Source organism: Poeciliopsis prolifica, unplaced genomic scaffold, assembly GCF_027474105.1.
Source record: "Poeciliopsis prolifica strain line A6 unplaced genomic scaffold, Auburn_PproV2 SCAFFOLD024, whole genome shotgun sequence".
NCBI lineage: Eukaryota > Metazoa > Chordata > Actinopteri > Cyprinodontiformes > Poeciliidae > Poeciliopsis > Poeciliopsis prolifica.
This window is the reverse complement of record NW_026562399.1, coordinates 1,920,565-1,941,412: the sequence shown is the minus strand read 5'-3', so window position 1 is coordinate 1,941,412 and position 20,848 is coordinate 1,920,565.

Genomic DNA, 20,848 nt, shown 5'->3' with positions numbered 1-20,848 from the left:
ATACCAAACATCTTAATTTGCTCAGTATTTATTGTTTTATTTTATTTTTGCTTAGTCATTTTCTTTGGTAAAATGTCAAAAGAAGCACATTCTACAGAAGATTTTCTGTTTAAGTTTTTTCATTTTAAATTGCATTGACGTCAGCCTAGCATGTTGACACAGTGACAAAACTGGATATTTTACGATTTAATTACATCTTTGAATCTCAGTTTGTCGGTGTTGACCCTCTGACTCAGAGAAGTTCACACCTTATGTTTTTTTAACTGTAGTTAAAAAGCTAAAAATCCAGTTTTGCGATTTGCCTTGAATATCAGAGGTTTGACGTCACTGCAGAATAAATGAGGAAACATAAATGCAACAGCTTTATGGGCGTGTTTCTGCCTTTATGATTTGTTCAATCAATACTGTAGCCACAGAAAAGTAAATCAAATCAAACCCTCTTTCACATGAAGGAGCTTCAAAAGCCACATTATTTCAGATAACAATGTGAAGTTCTTGTCCAGCGTTCTCAGGTGAAAAAAGTTAACGTTTTCCCCGAGAAAAGCTGCATTCAAATAGATGTGGAGGGAACTTTGAAGTGGCTGTTACTTTGATTCATGGGTTCCTGGGAATCTTACGGTGATAAAAAAACAAAATTCAAAATGTTTTTTTTTTTTTTGTTCTCACACTGATGTAGAGGGGAGAGAGAGGAAAAGCCTTGCATTAGAAATACCTGCTTGGAGTTTTATAATTGTTGGCTGAAATATTCTAAGTGTTCCAAGTGACACAAATAATGTTGCAAAGAAAATGTGCATGTGTCATAAACTATATCATCATCAAAACATATATCAATAATATTGCCATTGCAGGATTTTCTCATATCTTGCAGCCATGAGCCAGTTATTTAAATCCCTGAACTAGATCAAATGACTAAAATATGAGATAAAAAAAACAATATGAAACATTTTTTGTGATTTCCTGGAAGTCATTATGGTGTCTACATTTTTACGCTCCCAAATACAGATTTTGTAGCTTTACAATTAATGGCCACACTTTACAATGTGTGGCCATGTGTGGATTTTGACAAAAGCTTTTGTCAAATAGGACTAAAGCTTGAACTACAATGGAATAATTCAGATCAACACATTTTTATATTACTTGTCGCAATTTTCTAGTCAAGGTCTAGACCTAAATCCAATTGAAAGTTTGTGGCAAAACTTGAATATTGGCGATCACAGAAGTTAGCAAGTGTAGCAAGAATCATCCTAAGCTTTTATGAATCTTGTTGGGATTTCCTGAGCTCTGATTACATCATCATCTTCTTCTCTTAAAACAAAATCACAAAAAATGACACAAAGAATTTGTACAAAATTGCATGCAAGTATTAGACTGATGCCCTTAAAAATCCATCTCAATACAGTTTTCCCAAAAGCCTCAGTGGTTCAGTAGAGAACATCATGAGCAGCATTAAGACCAGGGAACCCAGCAGACAGGTCAGGCAGAAAGTAGAGGAGAAGCTTAAAGCAGGGTGAGAATAAACCTGGAACATTTTGTAGAGCTCTGATCAATCCATCATCCTAAAACAGAAAGAGTACTTCACAACAGCAAAACTACGAAGACATGGTTTTCCATCCTTAAAGATTGGGTAGAGAGAGAGTTTATCAGAAGATGAGCTAATGTTACACCATGGGGCTGAATGATGATTCAGCTAATCTGCTGTTGTGACACATCACAGCAATGTTACTAGAATTTTCTCTTGCATTAACTGTCGAAACATACCATAGCTGCTTTTAATATCTTATTGGGCAGGTTTATTAAATTACAGGCACCTTGGTGTCGGCAAACCGTGACACAGTTCACATCGTTTGCAGATTCTTCACGTTTGCCAATGTGGTGAAGAATCTGCACCTTTTGTTGTTCAGTGTCACATCAAGTAACTACATTTTGATTCTCAGGCTGTCAAGCTGTTGTCTTTGCTATTTCCCCCATAGATTCAACTAAAATAATGTCTGTAAATATGACTTTTGTGACTAAGAAAAGCTTGCCGATGCTAATGTGTGTGTTATAACTTATAGCTACACAGCTTAGCAGCCAAAATCTAAAGAATCTAATTCCTCTGCTGGTATGAATCCTGTGACATAAACTTTCAATACATTCATTTGATATTTTTGTATCACTCTTTGAATGTAAAAGTCAACAGAAGGAGAATAAAATGGGAGGAACAAAAAGAACTGAAAAAGAACTTGTTATTCAATATTACCACACCTCACCAGGCAGGTTTACATAAAACAGCAAAATGGCAACTTGTTTGGCTATTAATTCCTAATAAGCAGTTGGTTCATCGACTTGTCAATTCTGTGCTTGTTTTGATCTGAATGATTAAATTTACAGCCAAACTAAGCTTACTATTGCACGACATCGAGCAAGTAGCATTACTTAAAGTAAAACGTGCACTTGGAACTTAAAGTCATTCAAAAAAATAAAATAAAATAAAATAAATACATAAATATCAGAACTGCTTTGCATTTTAAAGGAATTTATGCTAATAGTGTGTTGAAAGGTTGAGTCATCATTCAGTTGTGTAACTGCAAAATAATAGGCAGAACAAAAACTAAATAGAGATTTCAAATGAAATAAATCTGTCATGTTTTACTTTCAGTTACTTTAAAAGAAAACCCATTCATGCTGAGGATTAATGCAGCTCTAAAAACAAAAAAGAAAGATGTAATGCCAAATATCTTCACTTGTTGCTTCACCAGTATAATCGCTAACGACATCTCCTTCAATTATAAGAAACTAGAAGCGTTGCATTCCTTCCTTGTCCTTTTTTGTCTTTAGTAGCAGGTTAAGGGCACCGGAGGACACAACATCCACATGTTGGTTAACTCCCATTTACCTTCAAAGGAAGACTGTAATTTAACATTTAAGTTCAATTATGAGTTCGTTTCAAGTCACAGCAAGCTTCTCTGTAAATTCAGGGGAAATGTTGAGCTCTTAGTTAAACGTCTCCAGTGGAGATCTTGTTGGTCTTCTTTTCTGTCAAGAACATCCAGGAGCATCCCGTCTTTAACAAACAGATTCATGCACATTTTCATTTTCTTTAGATGTTGCAACAAATACAGCCGTTGGTGTTGCTTTGGATGACTTACAATAAAAATCTTTCAGAAAAGAGGACTAACAATTGTTGCCAAACTATCAAAGGATAACCGCAAAGCTGAAGTGGGAGTGAGCAGATAGATTGATAGGAATTTGTGTAAAGTGTTGGTAAATTCAGCAATGCTCTGTTCAGATGTCAACTGAAAAGAACAGAAGTTGTTCCTCATGACAAAAAAGAGAAAAATGCATGGGGGCATTTCTCTTCCTGTCAGATCACGCTGGAATCAGATGCCTTGACAAACATTTTAGAAAGTAACAGAAACTGCGGACTTGTCTCTTCCTGTCTCCCAGTAGAGACTAAGCTGAAATCTGAGGAAGCTAAAAAGAAATTCTGTGTGTAACTTTACAATCAACAAAAAAATAAATAAATAGTTATGGCAAACTATAGCGTGGGCAGCTGTCTGTTGGCCATGACTCAAGCTTCTTACACAATGTATTTTTTTTTCAGGGTTAAGGGAATAAAAGGTGCGGTGCACTTAGTTCATAACTTGAAAATGTCCAGTTGAACTCTGCAAGCTTTATCTAGATGTGGATTTTCTGTGACTCAATAATTATCATCCACAATTTTCTTTACTTATTAATCAACAGTTCAGGCATCCAACCTTCACTGCTTTCATTTCTCATTGATTTATTCCAGTCCTTCCTGTGTAGTAACATAATACTAAAATGTGGTAAAACAGGATTTCTGGTGGTGTAGATGTAGAAAATAAGACAAACATGATATACCTTTAGACCATTTTGAGAGGTTTTCTGGAATTATGGTTTACAAATCTATAATCCTTCCACCGGTATTCACAAAATGTTTCTAAGTGTGTGTTTGCATGTTTAGGGCTGGTTTTGAAGGTAGAAGAACAAAAAATAGTTCATTATTGTGAAGTGAAATGAAAATAGCATGTCTTTAAAATTCTTAACTTATGAAACAAATCTTAAAAGTGTGGTGTGTGTGTTTTTTCAGCCCAAATTATTCAGACAATGCTAAATTAAATTTGTAATGAAAATTCTCCAGATGAAGTTGTTTGGCCTAAATGAAAAGCACAATATGGCAAAAAACTCAAACTTCCCATCATGACATTTGGCGATGGTAGTATCATTCTGTGGGACAGTGAGAGAGGGATGCTTACTCCAGTTGGATGGGAGTAAGGATGCCGATTAATATAGAACAAGCTTGAAGAAAAAACTGTGAGGTTCTAAAAGAACCTGATAGCCAGAGCTAAAAGGAATGGTTCAAATCAAAGAATTAATTGTATTAATGTCCTATTCAAAGTACAGATCTACATTCAGTTAAAAATCTGAAAACTGGTGCTCAAAGATGGTCTCCAGCCAATCTGACTGTTCTTGAAATAATTTGCAATGAAGATCGGACAAAAATTTCAGTAATGTTCTAAAGTAATAACTTAGGAAGGCTGTAAACAAATGGGAACAAAATTAGCATTAATTGAAAAGTTTTTTCCAAAAGATTTTACTTCAAGATGCCAATTATTGTTGGGCAATTCTTCCATTTCTACTGCGTCTAGATAAAAAAGTTAAATCTAGAAACGGGATTGTTGTTTGATTGGTCTTTATGTTTGAAAAAAAGGCAGCTCTTTTGTTGTGAAATTCAAGTTTTTTTCTCGTAGAGTCTTAAGTGAAAGATTTACTATTCATCATTCACTGCTAACAGGTCCCTGGTAGTTCCTGTTGCATTACTGGACATTTGAGCAAGGATGTAAATGGGACTTTTTGAATTGGAGCTCTTTTGAAATTTATGACATTTGGCTTTTATAGGCCGAGTATTTCCTTCTAGTGGGTTTAAACTGAGTCATAAATTCATTGTGCTGTGGACAATAAAGCTTCATGAGTGCCATCCCAAATATATTACGACAGATATAGGGGAGAGGAGAAAGTCATACATCATTTTGGAAAACCCTGGATTGTATACTCTATATCTAAGCATGCCAGTCAAAGTGGATTTAAGATGAAAATAAAAACAGTGGTTAGGATAGTCAAGCTATGCTTGAAGGTTGGAAGAGGGAAATGCCTTAACTGGTAACTATTAATATAAAGAGCCTTTTATTACAATTCTTCATGGTGTGTAATCATACCTGCTAAAATGCTACATAAATACAATGTGGTTATCTTTAAAAAATCAATGTTTCCCATCTTGTGAGATTGGAGTTCAAACTGAGTATTCAGGATTTGAGAGGTGTTGCATCATCAATCAATTCCTGCATGCCACAACAGTTAACACACTATTACTGAGGTGGTTGTAATGTTATGCCTGAATAACTGTAGTACATGAAACACATCCAATGCTGTATGATAAAAATACATACAGCATTGTACGTGAAAGCAATTTTTTTCACTGCTAGAATATAAATATTCAAACCTTAAGCTGGCATCATGCAACATGACATCAGCTTTGTTAGCAGGCTGATGCTAATATTAGCATACAAAGGCTAACCTTGCAATAGTGCTGTTTCCTATTTGTTGTCAGAACTTACTTGACTTTTGAGTAGGAAAAATCATCTTGAAAGTCTCTCGATGTTGGACTAACCGCCTGGAAAGTTTGAGATTTTAACAATTATTTTCTGACTATATGATCCAATATGGTAGCTCCAACAATGTTAAGCTATTGTGAAAACATGTTTATTTTACAAGTCACACGGGATATAGTGTAACTAACATCAGTGTTACATGTACTGCATACAATTCTAAACAAGAAAAAACAAAAAAGTGTTTGAATATGGAAAGTAGCTATAGCTTAAACAATGCTCATAAGAGGTACAATGAACAATGGCTGCTTTGGTGTTGCCATCTTAGATATTAACTCAAACTGTTTGGCTGATTGTGATGTCATTGACAGCTCCAAGTTCCTACTTCTAAGGTAAATAAAAAAGCAGTAATTGGTCAAAGTTAGCATTGTGTTAGCATGCTAACTCTAATATCTGTAAATTGAAAGTGTTTGTTTTTACTTATACATCTCAGTATTTAAGCAGTTTTTGCTCTTGTTAGTTTGTTAATTCTAAAACCAATTATTTAAGACATATTCTATGATTTGATAGGCAATATTTATAAGTTTTGTGCTCTTAAAGATAAATCTCAGCTTGATGTACTACCAGGAAACTCTGTGAAAGGGAAATTCCCTGCAACAGGGAAATTGTTGTTTGTGTCATATAGTTTTTTTTGTTCTGAACTGTAATTACAACATTGTTTTCCTAAAAAACTGAAAAACCACTTCTTTTCTCAGCTCAGATTAGAGGTGTATTTACTTTTATACTTTATCACCTATCCTGTCCTCTAGTGTAGATAATGAGTAAATACGTGAACAAGATTTAGATTATGTTAAAATGAATGTTAACTAGGAAAATTGGTCAGGAAATTGTGTTCAAAAGTTTTAAAATTACAAACCATGAACTTGTTTTTTTTTTTTTCTGAACCAGTTGTAATGAATTGTTTTATTATTTAGCAAATGTTTTATTAAGCAGTACATTTCCTAAAATGGGAAAAAAGAGCGACAACAATCCCGTTGTTATGACAACGATGACAAACATTGATGGGGATAGCAGTGAGGCGAGTAGTTACCTCACCCCTCACAGTGAATGAGGGTGTGATGAAACAAAGCATCTGATTGGATGTTTGAGGTTTCCTATTGACTGAAGGAGGAACCTGGGAACAAATGACTGATTGTTCTGAAGGAGGATGCCTCCAGTGGAAGAGTGTTTGCCTTTCTTTAAGGTAAGAGCTCGGGAATTGATCCGAGTAAACTCAGAGCTGCTATGCTTCATTACGTCAGTTATGAGCAGTGTGTACAAAGGTCAGACCTTTTCAAGTTCAAGTCAGTGTGAAGAGGAAACATACAAAAGGAGGCAAAGGAACATAAATTCTCATTGAGTGCAACCTTCTCATAGAAAGTAGAAACTCAGACTTGTTATTCATGTCATCTTACTTTGACACTTACAGCGGCTTTGTAGAAGACCGAGCGCACACCCACGTGGCAACAAAACTCTTTGAGCAGAAGCTCCAATCTACTTGCATAACAATATTCCACCATTTTACTTCTAAAACTGTTCAGAAAGATAAAGCAGTTTCCAAATAGGATGTGTTTTTGCACACAAGACCCAAATGATCCAACAATCATCTCAAGATCATAATAAGATGAAGGAAGCCAATAAAAAGACAACTAATATCAAAGACCTTTAGCATTTGTTTAAACGTGTAATAGAAACCAAGAGTGGTGCGCTTCACTGACAGACTTCTTTCATAATTTCTAAAATTATAATTTTCTGCCATTGTTTAGGCCTGAATTACTGTGTCTAGTTTCTTCTGGTGTATAATTATGAAGCAAGATGGAAAAAGTAACACTTTGAAAAATATTGAATACATATCCGATTTAGTTCCATGTATGGAAATGGCACAAATATAATTTTTTAGGGGGAAGGTGAAAAGATCAGAATTGGGTCATTCAGATTGTGGGGGAAAAGTCAGATATGGGTTGCATATTGCTAAGAAAATCAGGTTTGGGCTTTGTTTGCCTCCTCTGTGTTTGTAGCCTTAAAATCTGTGGCAAGCCTTGGAAAATGATGTTTGCAGAAAGATGTTTTGCCAAGAAGAATGGGAAGAACTATCCGTCTGCAGATGGTGAAGGTTGCACAGACATTACCCCACCATAAATGTGTGGTTCAGTTGACTCAGAGGTATACATACAAAGGTCTAAGTCCATACATGTTTTATTTTTATTTGAAAGAACGTTGATAAATGCTGAAATTCACATATTATTTTTATTCCCCATCGCCATAATTTGCTGCATTTCCTAAATTTCCCAGATGAATTTATAACTGTAAATGCAAAGGTACACATCTATAACTCTATTAACCGCTCTTAGCCAGTGACCACAATGGATCAGAACACCACTGCTCTTCAGAACTTATTGCTTATCTAAATTGCTAGAAACAAATGTATTTTGTTTAAAGCATTGATGTAACAACAAAATAAAATGTCTTTTCAACCTCATTTCCTGTGATGTGAAACCATCAATTTCAGAGCCCTTATCTCTCTTTTACATGGCAGGTTTAAGACAAGTCATGCTGTTTACAGCTTTGACCCTGTCTAACTAAGTTCCACACTGAATACTATAAAGTGCAATTGCACATTAGTCATTACTAAAAAACTTTTGGAAGGATGTACGTGACCAACAAAAAGACACACTTCAAAGAGACTGAACTCTCTCTCATTCTCTTCCCTTTGCTTTCTGAATTGGATTCTCCACAGAAAAGGTCAGGTTTGGCTGCTAATGGAGAAATTTCTATATTCTTGTTCATTGTTATTATGATTTCTAAGCCCACTTGTAAACCTGCTATTAGAGAAACACTAGTTACACTCTTTGATAAAGAGGAACTCAAGTGGTTTATGGCCAGAAATTGGTGTAACTAGACACATCCTCAGTTACACAACAGGCTAAACGTGTAAAGGTTGCTTGTCCTTGTTCACAATAACACTTTCTTTTTACTCTAAAAGTTAACTACAATGCCGCAAAATGAAACATTTGATTTTCCTTTATGATCAATACTTTTAAATAAACTCTGGTTTCTGTTCTCTGCACCCGTATCACCAGGAATGTTTTCCTGCTCTTTTCGATGCTTGACCATATTTGGCTTTCAGGAAGTCCTGGAATTACTTCAGGTGAAGTGTGAGTAAGTTAGTGATCACCATGAAGAATGTTTAGTGATGGATTTGAGATGCTGGAAAGCTGCCAGTCACTGCAATCTTGAAGTAGCGTACAAGTTCTGCTCTGCTGATTATGTGACTGATTTGGTTAACCCATATATCATCCGTACCAGAGTCCTTTATCACATCTACTGACACTTTTGAATTTATTGCAAAATGATATGCTGTGATATTTGACCCTTTAAGTGGGTGATTGGTGATTTTAACCTAAGAGGAAAGAACATACTCAATATATCAAGTTACACCTCATCCTGTTTCAAAAGTAGACTGTGGGGTGGAAGGACCTTATGGGGACAAGAGCTAGTGGAGGTCTGGGCTATTATTAGCTCTTCATTGTTGGTGTGTAAAAAGTGTAAAATATCCTGAAATGAGTTTCAAGCCTTAAAGTAATCTAAAATGTCACCTTTGTCTCTTTATTTGCTTCCCTGAGTTGCTGCTTCTTGTAAAACCCATTTATCTTCTTGAGCAATCCAATTATGATAAGATTCCCCAATCAAAATCCCTTTTATTGCCTTTGAACAGTGATTCAGTGGAATTATGCTACACTAGCTCATAGCACTAAACTCAGAAGGAAGTTCAGCATTTAACAGGATTTACTTTTGCTACTTATATTGAAAAGTTTGGATGTTTTTGTTGGTTTGGATTGAATTTTATGAGTACATGAAACCATAGTTTCATTGGGTGATGATGACTCTGTCTTGTTTTTTTTTTATATAAGAAATATGAACAATGCACAATATTTAACATAAGTTCATCATATAAATAAACCAGATTTAGCCAGAGAGGCCAATTTTTATCTAAGTCCCTGGTAGGTTGAAGTACACTAGAGTACTAAGTCATAACTAATAACTAAAATAAAGAGGCCCTCTAAAAATACTCACAACTGTCTGTTTTAATAGTTCAAATATACCTTAATATAGATTATTATGCAGAGTAAAAATCACATGAAGTCTGTCTACAATTATTCACTGGATCAGAAGGCAGTAGGTCTGTTTTGTCCCTAAAACATTGTTAACCTCCATAGTTTATGCTCCGCTTTTTAAGTTATACCAGCCATGTGGGACATTTATACTCAGTCTGGTGATTAAACGCCTGGTGACGGTGAGCAGCAATCAAACCCACAACGTTTCAATTGAAAAAGAACATTTTTTTTCACTGAGTCACAGTTGGCCAAGCGTTACAGTAGACACAATAAAATGAAAAATGAAAAGACAAACTACCTGAATTATGAAATGCCTGTCAAACTGGTGTGCATAAAAAACAGGTTAATCATGTAGACCCCTCATTTCATCAGAAACATTTTTTTACTGAAAGTTTCTTTTCACAGGTACATTTCAGACTTCACTGTGTAGTGCATGTAACATCACTTCATCATGGCACCACTAACAGGAGCACAAAAGACCACAAAAAGAAAGCTACCTATTCAGGGTAGCTTTACATAAGTGTCCATTTTTACTCTTGAGTAATTTTTTGCATGCCTACTTTTTACCTCTACTTGAATCAGAACATACTGAAGAGGTGCTACTTGAGTTAAATTTTGGGGTAGTTTAGCAATCTCTGGTCACCACCATCCTCCACAGATGGGACGGGACTCTGAGGTTTGAAGTAAGTCCATACCTCATGAAAGCTGCTCTTTTATCACAACTGGTGCTGCATGTTATTAAAATGTTCCTTGTACTCTGAGAAAATAACACCCTGCACCACCTTCCAAAGCTCAACCACATGCAACATGTTTTAAATGGAGCCTGATGACCATTTTGTTTCAGCCACTTTCTGTAATTAACCAGCAGAACTGATCTAAAGTTCTAAACTCATCAATTACAAACTGCTGAAGTCTAAAAACTTCAACTTGATTTATAAACATATTTAACTGTGGGAAAACATCTCAGATTTTGTCTTATGTAAGCATAATGCACTCTAAGAAAGGTTTTTGTATTCAACAGTTGCAAATTTCTCTCAAGCTTGAGAGAAACTAAATTTCTATGCTGGCAAAAAATGATCACATATAAAAACACAAAAGCTTCTAGTTTTGCTGAGTTAAAAGTCATGCAGCAGTACTTTTCAGAAGATGTAGATCAATGTATTCATGGCATTCAACCTGTTTGTAATAAAATGAATCCACATAAAATTAAAATTAAATTGCCTCTACTTAAAACCTTGGAATCTTCTTCTTTCGGTTTTAAGCATTAATGATAAAATCCATGATTTTTCAAAAATGTATTTAATACACTGAGCGCATGACATGGATCAGTGGGGCAACTTAAAAAATAGGTCAACATTCAAAGGCATGTAGCCTCAAGTCTCCAAAATGGCACAGTCAAAGTGTTGCCAACTGTTATTATGATGTTTACTCCATCATTGCGTGTCATTTCAGGCCAGGTACCGTGAGAAAATATTATCCTTGTTCTGTCATTCAAGCCGTAATCATTTTACACTGTGTGTTTCTGCAAAGATCTCTTTTCCGTTACAAAGTACCTGCTGACAATGACGTTGATTTAATTGTCTCAGTCACATACCTTGTAGCTCTTTTCATTGAGAAACACTTTCTGAGAATTTCTAATTGCAAGTACAGTATGTCAAACTCTTAAACTTAATGAGTAGGTTCAGTTCACCTACATTATGTACCAAGAGTTCCTGGTACTGTCTATAAGTAACGTAGTTTGTGATGTCAGTAGCTCTAGTACATTAAGCCTCTTTATCTCTATGTTACACTGTAAAACTGTATAGCTTGTTGGATGTTTGATTTTTAAAATTTGGTTTTAATTGGAATATTTTTTTTCATTTTTACTTCAGCCTCCACAAATGAGCAAGAACTTGTGACCTGCTTGATCAAATGGAGGGCTCTGCAGACTGACAATAACGAACGAGGAAAAATCACAAACATCTTATTTGCACAGAAAAAGTTAACAATAATTTTCGATGAGCCTCGGAAATTTTCACAAGTTTTCTAAAACAAATGATTAAAGAGTATTGAGACAAGAAACTGTTTTAGTGGTTTTAATTAAACCAGAGGTACAGTAAGTAGACAACATTGTACTTCTACTGGCAGAAGTAGAAGTATTTTCTACTTACTGTAACTCTGGTTTAATTATCCCAGGTCAGAATGTTCAATGCTCAGACAAAAAGCTCAGGCTCTACATCTTCAGTTAGCTTGTTAAATGTTCATCATTTATAATACGACAATTAGTAAGGACTTAATAAGACTGGCCTGGTTTTAAAGCTGCAGTACCTAACTTTCATAAGCAACATAATTTTTGCATATTTATTAAACCCCTCACTGTGACAGAATAACATGAGCAGTTTAAGTATTATTGAATTAAAAGTAAGATCTGAAGCTTGGTCCAAACTGGGTCATGCACAGAACTACAGCATTAAATCTTCAACAGAATAGCAGAAAAGGTAATGATACAAAGTGTTGCAATGGTCCAGTCAAAGTCCAGAGCTCATTTTAAATTAAATGTACTGTCTACAAACTTCAATAAACTGAATAAAATAAGTAAACCAGGGATATGGGAGACTGATTAAGAGAAAATAACTCCTGAGAACTACTGCTGCTGAAAAGGTTGGGCAAGTTAATTTATAGAAATACTTGAAATTCTTTTTATGTTAATTTTGATGAATCAACTACATGTTTATGCTCTAAAGTTAACAAGATGTAGCATGATTTGTTTCAAAAAAGCCAAACTCTTTGATTTCACATGTTTCTGTTAGCTTCAATCTAAAAGTGATATCCACAACCATTTTCTCTCCCGAAAACAAATACATGGTACACTGGAAAAAAACTATTGTTGTGTTCAAGTTGTGCTAAAAAACCTAAATGAAAAGAAGAAGAACAATAAATACATTTTTATTGAGCTCATAAGTCTCCAATAATTTAGCAACAAAAAGGGTTTTTGAATTGAAAATTTTGCTAATTTTGTCAACATACAGCTTTCAATTAAACATGATTAACTAATTTTTGACCTTGTTATTAACTTGATTGACATTGTTGTCATTCTATTTATTAAAAAAAGAAGCAGCACAATTTTTCATCAGGTGTCGTGTTGAGTCCTGCAGAGAAACGAAGATGTGGGCATCTTCATTTCTGTTTGCTTCAAATAGACAAATAAAAGCTAATGATTAGTCCTATCCTGATAACAATACAGTGACATGTTTGAGCTTGGCTCGAAGAACTCTGATGCAATGCCTCATAATCGACACGCAACATGGCGTGTGCGTTGCGTCACAAGCAGCATTCCAGGCCTCTGAACCACTCACAGAATCAAACTGTTCTTGTACTGTTGCCAAAATGCTTTATGTTAGCAGCTAAATGACATCAAGCTAGACAATAAATTCCAGTGAGGATATGTCCTCATTTAAATTACATTTACTCTAGATCTGAATAATCTTCTCAGAACAGGAAATGGTTCATTCATACGTTACTCCATGTCAGGTTTTCCTTTTATGGAGCTAACTTCCTTCCTGTCGGAAGACAGAAAGAAAGGAACACAGAAAAAAAAAGCTAGAGCGTCTAAGGCTTTGAGGCAGGTTCAGGCATGACAGTCAGGAGATAACAGAGAAGATACTACTGCCTTTTCTTATTCAAACTCAGCTAGTAGAAAGAAAGTGATTTGATGATGGAAACCACCTCTGTTGATCGCATAACAACTTGAGGAAAGGTTTTTCTGACAACGTATGTGCTGTGGAGCATATAATCATTTATTTCACGTGCTTTGAAGCATTTATTGGTGTATTTCATGGTTTATCTTTTAGCACATGTCATGACTAGAGATTCCCCAGATAAACGCATCATTTACTGAAACAAACAGCAAATTAGAGTAAATTACAGAGTAGGAAGGCAGAGTGGAGTCTGTCTACATTATTTAGGATGAATTAGTGCTGACAATTATTTTAATTATTTAATGTGTATAAACCTTGTTTATATGACAGAGTGCTTCAAGGAATCTGAACGATCTTTTTCGAGACCTTACTGTCTCAGACATGCATTAAGAATATGTGCAACAGTTTGACTCTTCCACTTTCTATGAGATTTTGGGAAAAATTTAAGGTGACTCTGGAAGGAAATAAAGTGCAACATTTCAGAAACTTATTGAAACATAACCAAGGCTAAAAGCTGTCCTATAAAATGTCAGCGTGAGGACTTGCTTGTGGTGGACCTTTCTGTCAGATATCTGCATATTGCTTATATCCTCTGACTTGTGAATTTGTCCTTTAACTTGTAGCTACAATCCGAATCCCCCCTTTTTAATGATTCAAGGTTAGCTTTAAAGAATATGGAAATATTTTATTTAAAATCCTACATCTGATGGGATGAAAGCAAAGAATGTTAATGCATCGTTTGCTTGCAGAGTTATTGATAAGAACCATTTTGTTTCTGTTGTATTTCAACTGGAGAATTTGTGTTTGAATCTTCCTTTTCTGAAAAAAGCAGAAACTGTACCCTCCCAATAAATAATAGAAAAAGATTCTATTCTTTCTTATCTTATATGAATGTTGTGGTTTTTCACATAGGTTTCCATACACTAATGGAGATTTCTATTTATTCATTTTTTTATTTATTTTTTTGGTCATTTTTTGGAATATGATGATAATCTCATCAGGCTGACGGATAATTGAGTTTTTTAAGGGTGTTTGGACACACAATAGTTCAGCGGAGTCAGTCCAATTAGGGACAAAAATTTTAACATTTGTTACAATTTCAGCTGGTACGGTTTTCTTCCACATTACATCGAGGCCGGCCCAAACATGTTTGCAGTTAACAATATTCATCCCACAACTCAGTGACTTTCTTACTATATTTAACGACATTTCAGACAAAAATATCATATTGGCTAAAATCAAAATCGACAGGTCAGGCCAGAGCAGTTTATTTATTTTCTTTTTATCAATAAAGTAATGAATTATACATATGTAACCCACATAAAGTGGGGATAGCCTTTTGGGAAATAGAGATTGGGTAGGCGGGGTGGTCTGCCTGGCCAATGGGAAGTTTGATTCCCATGAATGTTTAGACCAATCAGAGAGCGGAATGCCACAGAGGCTCCACCTTCTTTCCCGTGTTGGCAGCATTGATTGTGAGCGGGAGATCTGACCCTGATCAGACAGCTGAGCCAGAGTGAGAGTCTTTTGGTTTCTTTCTAATATCATTTATTGACTTTGAAGGAATTTTTTTTTGTAAATAGTTAGAACTATCCGTCTGCAGATGGTGAAGGTTGAACAGACATTACCCCACCATAAATGTGTGGTTCAATTGACTCAGAGGTATACATACAAAGGTCTAAGTCCAAACATGTTTTATTCTGATTTGAAAAAACGCTAAAACCATAAGTAACTGAAATTTTAGGGTATGTAAGCTTATTAGCACAAGTGCATTACATCCGTTTATTCTCTTTAAAAGTGTGATGGAACAAATCCGCTGTAATTTTTACACTGTTTCTAGGCGCCGGGTGGAAAAGTTCAAGTTGTTCTTCTTCCCAAAGCTGAAACAGTTGTCACTGCTGTCTGACAGCCAGTAATTGTGCGGGAGTGATGAAGTGATTGGTGTTTTTGTATTTCATCCTGCGCTGCTGTGCAACCAGAGGGCAGCTGCTGCAGGATGCCCTAGGAGTTTTCCACTTGCACTAGTTCAGGCTCAGTCAGCACTTTTCCGCGTCCGTTTATTGGGCTGCTGCTCATGACCTCATCATTGACGTGTGGCGGCTTCTGTAACTGAACTGACTCACGCACAGCTTTGTCCTCACCCACGCCTCTACACAATGCTTGTCTTAAAAATCAGTTGTAATCACGCATTGGTAAGAACAACGAAATGAAATCGCAACAGATTAACTTAAGTTGCAACTGAGAGGTTTGAAGCACGCTGGGAGCAGAAGAATGGCTCAAACACAATGATCCTTTCTGTTGAGAAGTTTTGATAACCATTAAGGCGCAGCACACGCAGTCATACACAGTTGACTTCAAAGCTGCCACTGCATTCTCAGTTAGGAAAGAACTTGAGAAAAGTCCAAGGAGTTAAGTGCAAAGCTGGGTCAGAATGAACTTTTGCTGCCACTGGGTCTTAAAATGATAATCTATTAATCATTTGCAAAAAATGATAAATGCCTTGTATTTATAAAGATCATGCTTTTTTGATGTAATTCAGCTTATTAAATCTGATATTGTGTAATTGAATGTATTTATATGCATCGTATTTGACTTCAATTTGATTGAAAATGAATTAACTTAATTTCAAGCCACTTTACAATGTTTAATGAATTCAATTTCTATCTGATATAAAGTGACATAATCAGACATGTATTACTTAATGTAGTTCAGTTTATTGTAAAATGTTGAAGATTAATTCAATTTAATTCACTTTAATGTGCTCTCCTGTAATTAGAGTAGATTAATTTAATTAGACTGAATTCAATTCTCTTCCATTATGAGTCTCATTTTCGGCGTCCCGCAGGGCTGTGTGCGCAGCCTCTTTTTCTACTCATATTTGATATTTGTGTAAGAAGATGTTTAGTCTGAGTTCTTCAGCTGCAGTCACGTTTTACTCGTAGGCATTCTTTTGTATGAAAAAGGGCAGGGCAGACATTTTCACTCCAGTGTTTGCAGAGCAGTGCTGTGTGAGTCCAAACACACGTTCAAATGAAATCGCCATGGAAGTGACAGACAGCATACCTCTTCTGAGAGTAATTTCTAAGATCAACATCAAATTAATTACTTTAAGATTTGCCACACCCTGTCTCTACAGAGACACCTTTCTGCAAACACAACTGTCTGACCGCATAAACTCCCTGAGCTTCGCTTGATTGGGCAAAATTCTTACTATTGCTAAAACTTTAAAGATTTTCTCCGACACTAATATAATTTCCAAGCAAAACCTTTATGAATTTGATCTTGAAAGTTATCAATGCTCAGTATTAATTAACAAAAACATCTTTTGAGTTTATGCCTTTGGTTTTCAACCAATAGATTTTCACATTAATTATGTCCCAGCTGTCATGGCGAAACTGCAGCCGGATCGACATAATGACACACCTCTGCCGACGGCTTTAGGACTGCCATTGTTCACAGATTACTCCATAAGGGTAAAAATGCAGTTAATGAGCAAGATAATGCAAATACCAATGAATAAGCGTGAGAAATGTTTTGGTGTTTTTCTTTTTCCAGTATTTTTAACAATGTGGTGAAAGAGATGGGTGTGTGAATGTTTGATTTGTCTTTGCTAAGTTTAGTTTGTTTTCTCTCAGATCATAGCAACAAAACCTGTGATTTGTTGTGACCTTTGACCAGGTTTGTTATTAGATCTCATGTAACTGACAGGATTGATGTTTTGACCACGTGACTCTCCAAACAGCTTCAATTACGGTCAGAGATTTCCACGTGCTTCAAGTCAAAGCTGAGGCGTAGCTCAGCTTTATAATGTGTCTGCATTGATGCACAAGTCACAGTTTAAATAAAGCAAACAAAAGGCAGCCTGGGCTTTTTTAACTTACAAAGACTCATCAAGTGGAAGGAGCAGTGAACCTTATCTATCTGTCCGTCTGACTGTCCGTCCGGACCAAGATGGTCCGTCAATGCTCAGACAAAAAGCTCCGGCTCTACATCTTCAGTTAGCTTGTTAAATGTTCATCATTTATAATAGGACAATTAGTAAGGACTTAATAAGACTGGCCAATAGATGGACAGACAGACCAAGATGGTCTGTCTGTCCATCTTGGCATCAAGTACAGAAATTATCTAAGAAGTTGCAGAAATGTTGAAACTGCATTAAAAATGTCAAAATCATTATTAAAAACTCATCTTCAAGAAAGAAATTTGAGAAAAAGAAAGTTATGAATGAAACTGTAGGTGGAATAAAAAACAAACAAAATAAAACAGTAGAACCCAGGGCTGTTTATTAGTGGAAATAAGAACATTTATGTGAAGGGAACTCAAGGAACTTTTCCTGGGACTAAACAACAAGAAAAGCAGTCATCAGGGGTCTAAGACAGTTTCAATCTACAAGAGAGCATAAAAATTTGATAATGTAGAAGGTCATGTAATCTGATGATTCTAGATTTACCCTTTTTCAGAGTGATAGACACTTCAGGGCAGAAGAGGCCAACTGGGTGATGCATCCATCATAGTGCCTGCTGTGGCAGCACTATGATCTGGGGTTCCTGCAATTAGTCAGGTCAAAGTTCAGCAACATTATACGGCATATAACTTGAAAAATATACACATACCTATGCATGAATGTTGGGCAATGTAATTCACACAAACATCTTCCCAATATTAATGAAAGAGGTTTTCTATGTGGAGGCTAGAATGCATCTCTTTTAGCTAGGTATATTCATTAGCACACCATGCTAATAACCTATTCTGTAGCCTTGACAGCTTTCTTATTTTTATGTTGTTGTGTTTGGCTAAGCAAGAAGAGCATTTATTTTAAGTTGCTGGTTGTTTATCCGCTGTCACAAACTTGTTGAGCTGCATCGCTGCGTGAAACGTCCTCACCTCTAATACCACCAGCATAAAGAGTTGGGTTTGTGTAACACATACTGGATTCATTGGACAACTTTAAAAAGCAGAATGCAACCTGTCTGAACAAAGGTCGATCATGATTTGGTAGCAGTAGACTTTATAAAAGGACTTGAGTGTCTCAGTCAGAATAATTCCTCCTGAAGTTTCTGGAACTGCCAACTGATGGGAGCAGACTGATGAAAAGGTTACCTGGATTAAAGGGATTTGTGGTTTTAAACTTTCCTCATCGGTTTGTTTTTGCAGACCATAACTGTTCCTGCCACATCTTGTCTATGATGTACTTCATGATGTTAGAAATCAGTGTGAAGCACATGGTTGCACATAAACTCACAACTCTCTGCCCATTGGTTGTGTAAGATAAGCAATTTATTTTATTTTTTTATCTTATGTCATTCATTCATGATGACATACAGTCGTCGTTCTATAAACCTACACGTGCAAAAACACATGACCCCATATTGCAGGACATAATCGGAAACTAGCTAGTTGGAATCAACAAAACGCACCTGATATTGTAAAAAGAATGATATAAAATGATATTTTGATATTTCCTTATTGATTCTACATCAGCTTATAAATAGGCTATGTTGTATTTTTATTTTCATTTCTACATGGCTAAAATATATAATCAGTGAACACAGGTAAAGAGAGCAGATTACAAAATCTATTCATGAGTGGAATATCACTGCAATGTTCGGTATTTAACCCTGGAGGAAACAGTAGCCCTGTCATTCTTTAAACGTGAGACACAGCGCCCTCTGCTGGAGAAAATGTAGTATTGACAAACAGAAGATGGACCTAAACAGCTGGTGTCCAAGCTTTATTTTGAAATAAGTGTGAGATCATTTTTCTAAATGCAAATTTAATTAAAAATTGTTTTCATATGAAGTCTTTAAGGTAAATCCTGCAGGAATTAAAAATCAGCTAAAAATACAAGCTTCATTTGTTGTGGAGAACTGAAGAAAAAGAAACTACATGAATCAGAATCTCAAACATCCATCCATCCATCCATCCATCCATCCATCCATCCATCCATCCATCCATCCATCCATCCATCCATCCATCCATCCATCCATCCATCCATCCATCCATCCATCCATCCATCCATCCATCCATCCATTCACTGAAAAGTGAATGAATGAATGAATGAATGAATCCATCCACCAATGGAAGTAAAGACGCTTAGCAAACTGGATGGATGTTACATTTATTTTATTTTTCCATTCTTATTTTGTTGTTCAGCATGTGACTTGGAAAATACCTAAATGCCTGTAGTACATGTACACTGTAGGCTCATTGTGTTTGAGGTCTACAGCTGCAAGTCAAAGTCATGTTGAAAACATAGTTTAAGAAAACAAATAATGAACCATAAAAATGGATCTATGTTTATTGTATAATTATTCTTTTACTTCAAACTGTTTTTACAGCTTTAATTCCAAGTTTGGTAGTCTATTAGGCAAAAATTGCAGGAATTCTGATGTATTTCAAAAAAAAAAAAGAAAAAAGAAGAACAGCCTCTCATGGGTGGACACATTACAAAAACTGGAAGCAAAGAAAATATGATTTTATGGCTTGCAGTCGATGATGGACTGAGGGATGGAGTCTTCCATCGGGTCTTTACTGTTTCTTTAAGATGAGACTTTCAAACACTCCTTATTCAACAGTTTAAAGTACCATCTGTGCAAAGAAAATTCAGTTTGCAGTACAACTCATATATACCTTTTATGCTGTAGGCGTAAAATCAAATGAATAAAATGAATTAAAGTAATTATATGGGATGAAAATCAAAATACCTCCTTTTTACCCCTGATGATGTTTGGTTTTACCCAACAGTTGACAACCCACACACCAACAGAGAGATCTGCTCTAGTTCCACCTCATTGTTACGTCACGGTGGGCTGATCCTTTCATGCTCCTCTGTGATCTTAAAGATGATTCATGGTAAAGCCAGCCCACGCGCAAACGTTTACGCACATCTCCGAACAAAGAACCGGCTGTGTTCGTACGTCAAGGTGTCTGGTTTCCTCTAGCAACGGGGTCCTCCGGTAAACAGAGGCAATCTGACTGAAGAAGATCAATGCAGGACAGAGTGTGTGTTTCTGTTTGTCTATGCGTGTGTGTCCCAAAGGTGTAGGGGGTTAGCTGAAGTCTCTCTTGAGATGTCATTACGCAGCTCTGATTATTACTGGAACCTTTGACACACACACACTGGATGGTTCTGGTCTGACGTGGACTGCAGGGTCAAACGAAGCTTGAGAACAGATATGTGTGTGCGTGTGTGTGTGTGTGTGTGTGTGTGTGTGTGTGTGTGTGTGTGTTTGTGTGTCTGAATTCTCACAAGTCCAACTTATTTCCATTCTATGAGTTTGATCGTGACTAGTTCTGCAAAATAGACAATTAGGACTCAATTACAAAAACACACTGAGTTCAAAATAGCTTCAGGATGCACAGAAATTTTAAAGCTATTAAAAACATTTATGGATTAAACATTTATACATCT